Source organism: Chiloscyllium plagiosum, unplaced genomic scaffold, assembly GCF_037043375.1.
Source record: "Chiloscyllium plagiosum isolate Xiang-an unplaced genomic scaffold, Cpla_swu_hap1 HiC_scaffold_21, whole genome shotgun sequence".
Lineage (NCBI taxonomy): Eukaryota > Metazoa > Chordata > Chondrichthyes > Orectolobiformes > Hemiscylliidae > Chiloscyllium > Chiloscyllium plagiosum.
In genome coordinates, this window is record NW_028270159.1 from 43,504,769 (window position 1) to 43,509,008 (window position 4,240).

The 4,240-nt window shown below is 40.7% G+C and overlaps 1 pseudogene; it reads right to left on the reverse strand.

Annotated features, from left to right (window-relative positions):
* Window positions 1–212: 212 nt before the first annotated feature.
* LOC148146136 (uncharacterized) lies at window positions 213–2,804 on the reverse strand (annotated as a pseudogene).
* Window positions 2,805–4,240: the final 1,436 nt, after the last annotated feature.

The following is a 4,240-nucleotide window of genomic DNA, read 5'->3' on the forward strand; positions in this document are numbered from 1 at the left end:
AGGGATTTAGGGTGTAGCTTTGATCGCTGAGCTGTAGGTTTGATATCCACACATTTCATTACCTGGCTAGGTAACATCATCAGTGGCGACCTCCAAGTGAAGCGAAGCTGTTGTCTCCTGCTTTCTATTTATATCTTTCTCCTGGATGGGGTTCCTGTGGTTTGTGGTGATGTCATTTTCTGTTCATTTTCTGAGGGGTTGATAGATGGTATCTAGATCTATGTGTTTGTTTATGGCGTTGTGGTTGGAGTGCCAGGCCTCTAGGAATTCTCTGGCATGTCTTTGCTTAGCCTGTCCCAGGATAAATGTGTTGTCCCAGTCGAATTGGCGGTTTTTTCATCTGTGGGTAGGGCTACAAGGGAGAGAGGGTTGTGTCTTTTTGTGGCTAGCTGGTGTTCGTGTATCCTGGTGGCTAACTTTCTCCCTGTTTGTCCTACATAGTGTTTGTGGCAGTCCTTGCATGGAATTTTGTAGATGACGTTGGTTTTGTCCATGGGTTGTACTGGGTCTTTTAAGTTTGTTAGTTTTTGTTTGAGAGTGCTGGTTGGTTTGTGTGCAACTAGGATTCCGAGGGGTCTTAGTAGTCTGGTGTCATTTCTGAAACTTCTTTGATGTATGGTAAGGTGGTTAGGATTTCTGGCTGTGTTTGGTCTGCTTGTCGTGGTTTGTTCTTGAGGAATCTGTGGACTGTATTTATTGAGTAGCCGTTCTTCTTGAATATGTTGTATAGGTGGTTCTCCTCTGTTTTGCGTAGTTCGTCTGTGCTGCAGTGTGTGGTGGCTCGTTGGAATAGTGTTCTGACACAGCTTTGTTTGTGTGTGTTGGGATGGTTGCTGGTGTAGTTAAGTATTTGGTCAGTGTTTGTCAGTTTTCTGTATACGCAGGTTTGTAGTTCTCTGTTGTCCTTTCTTTCGACTGTGACATCCAGGAATGCAAGTTTGTTGTCAGTTTCTTCCTCTTTGGTGAACCTTATGCCTGTGAGGGTGTTGTTGATTATGTTAAATTTCTCTTCTATCGTGTTTTGTTTTGTGATGACAAAGGTGTCATCTACGTAGCGGACCCAGATTTTTGGTTTGATAGTTGGTAGGGCTGTTTGTTCTAGTCTTTGCATTACCACTTCTGCCATGAATCCTGATAGCGGAGATCCCATGGGTGTGCCGTTGGTTTGTTTGTAGACTATGTTGTTGAAAGTGAAGTGGGTGGTGAGGTACAGGTCCACTTGCTTCATGATGTTTTCGTTGGTAATGTGATTGATGGTGGTTGGGGTATGTGTGATGGTCTCTTCGAAACGTGTGGTAAGTGTTTCCTTTGCCAGGTCGATGTTGATGGAAGTGAACAGTGCTGTTACGTCAAATGAGATCATTGTTTTGTCTTCCTCTACTTTGGGGTTTTTGATGATTTTTAGCAATTCCTAGGTGGAGTGGATGGAGTGCTGTGACTCTTCTACTAGGTATTTCAGTCTTGCGTGTAGTTCTTTGGCCAGTCTGTAAGTTGGTGTTCCGGGTAGTGTGACTATAGGTCTGAGGGGGATCCTGGTTTATGGATTTTTGGTAGTCCGTAGAATCGTGGAGTGTTGGTCCCGTCGAGTTTCATTTTCAGGAATTCTGTCTTGTTTAATTATCCGGAATTGTGTAATTTTCTTAGGAGAAAAGTAATTTTGTTTCCTAGTTGTGGGGTCAGGTCTAGTGCCACCTGTTGGTAGGTGTTGGTGTCTGAGAGTAGTGCATTGGCTTTCTCTGTGTAATCCCTTCTGTTCAGGATGACTGTGAGCCGACCTTTGTCTGCAGGTAATATAACGATGTTTTTGTCTTTTTTGAGGTTTTTAAGGGCTTTCTTTTCTTGTGTGTTCAGTTTGTTTCCTTCCCTCTTTCGGTTCAGAGTAGGTGCAACTGTCTGTCTGATCGTTTGTTGTGTTTCTTCAGTGAGATTGTTGTCCTTCAATGTGGTTTCTAATGCTGCTAGGAAATCCTTATTGTCAGCGTCTCGGTAATTGAAATTTAGTCCTTTTACTAGTACCGCTTTTTTTGTGTCTGATAGGGTTCGGTCTCATAAGTTATTTATCCATGCCCCTTCCATGCAAGGACTGCCACAAACACTATGTAGGACAAACAGGAAGAAAGTTAGCCACCAGGATACACGAACACCAGCTAGCCACAAAAAGACACAACCCTCTCTCCCTCGTAGCCCTACACACAGATGAAAAAAAAACACCAATTCGACTGGGACAACACATCTATCCTGGGACAGGCTAAGCAAAGACATGCCAGAGAATTCCTAGAGGCCTGGCACTCCAACCACAACGCCATAAACAAACACATAGATCTAGATACCATCTATCAACCCCTCAGAAAATGAACAGGAAATGACATCACCACAAACCCCAGGAACCCATCCAGGAGAAAGATATAAATAGAAAGCAGGAGACAACAGCTTCGCTTCACTTGGAGGTCGCCACTGATGATGTTACCTAGCCAGGTAATGAAATGTGTGGATATCAAACCTACAGCTCAGCGAGCAAAGCTACACCCTAAACCTCAACCTGAGCTACAAACCTTCACAAACCTTGCAGGTAGTAGGGGTGTTGAAAACACTGCCTGCAATAGTAGTAGACTCGTCAACTTTAAGGGCATTTAAATAGACTATTGAATGGACTCTCTAGCCTCAAATAATGCTGATCTTTCTAACTTTTATCTCTCTTGTACGCCCAGTGCAATGTTACCTGTATGCCTTCGTCTCAACCTTTCGTTCTGTATATCCTTGCTCTCTATGATCTGCATATACTGCTCGTAAACAAAGCTTTCCATCGTACTTTGGAGCACATGACAATAAATCAATCAAACAATCAAACGATCAATCAATCAACTTATCTCGTCATTATTACACTGCTCCTAGTGAGAGTTTCTTGTACACAAATTGGGTACTATGATTCCTATCCTTCAATAGCAACTGTACTCCATTTGTTGTAAAGCACCTTAAGATATTTAATAATCCTTTTTCTTTGTGTATGAACAGACAGACTGAGACATATAAATGCATCAATCCTGTGACGTCATGTAGATAAACCCTACTTCGAGCATTATCAATTGTCAGTAATTATGTTTCATATACCCTGTTACACCAGTGTCAATAAGGTGAAACTTAAAATGCTGATTGGCTAGGACGATACCAGGGATGGAAACAGTAGCTATGAGGAAACAGTTCAACTGTTCAACAATTCCCAATGGAGTGAGAAAGTCAAGGGAAGATTTAATGACATTTGTTATTTAGAGTTTTGTAGGAATAAATGGAATAAATCAATTTATTTTGATGAGAGATCAAGTAATAACATTGAGCAGATTCACAGTTAGATTTGGAGTGTTTTTTAAGCATGCCTTTGGCACTTTCAATAATTGAGACTGAATTTCATAAGAAAGTTACCAAAGATTATAAAAGGTCAATAGGCCAGTCAGGCTGATCGTAGTTAAGCCAGCATGGTGAAGAAATGGCATCTTACCCTGCTGACAGAACATACTTCTTAAAAAAATCTCAATTAATTTCAGCTGAGGAATGTGAAGGGATTATGTATTATGTTTTCAATCAGGATAGAAGCTAACAAACAAAACAATGTCTTTTAACCAATTGGTAAATCAATAACAAAAATAGATAAACACAGGTGTATAATCTCAGGGAAGTCAGAAAAAATATTTAATCCAGTGAATATACCAGTGAATACTTTGAAAGTGATACGTGTAGGATCCGACAGTACAGCAAATGAATCTGTATTAACACTTTGAGCACGTGTTCTACTCAATCTTGTTTTACCCATCCTTTCCCGATTGCTCTGTTTTTAGTTTAGAAGGGTGGCATTACAACAAAGCATTTTGATTCATTCCACCTGCAGTAAAGGATAGCAATGGGAGCAATTTCTCAGGTTCTGTACCCAAAATATCTATGATTATATATATATATATATATCAAATACAGATATCCTTACCTGATGAAGATTGTTTTCAAAATAAAATCTCCTACTTCCTCTTCATCTGAATTGCAGCATAACAAACTAGCCAGCACTTACAGGGAGATAGCTTGTATCAAGTGCATAAATGTTTGCTTGGTGTGGGTCAGCACTTTCTCTAGTTCAGTAGATCCAGCTGTGTCGAATTTCTAACTGTGATAGAACATAGAACATAGAACAATACAGTGTAGAACAGGCCCTTCGGCCCTCAATGTTACGCCGACCTGTGAACTATTCTCAACTCAT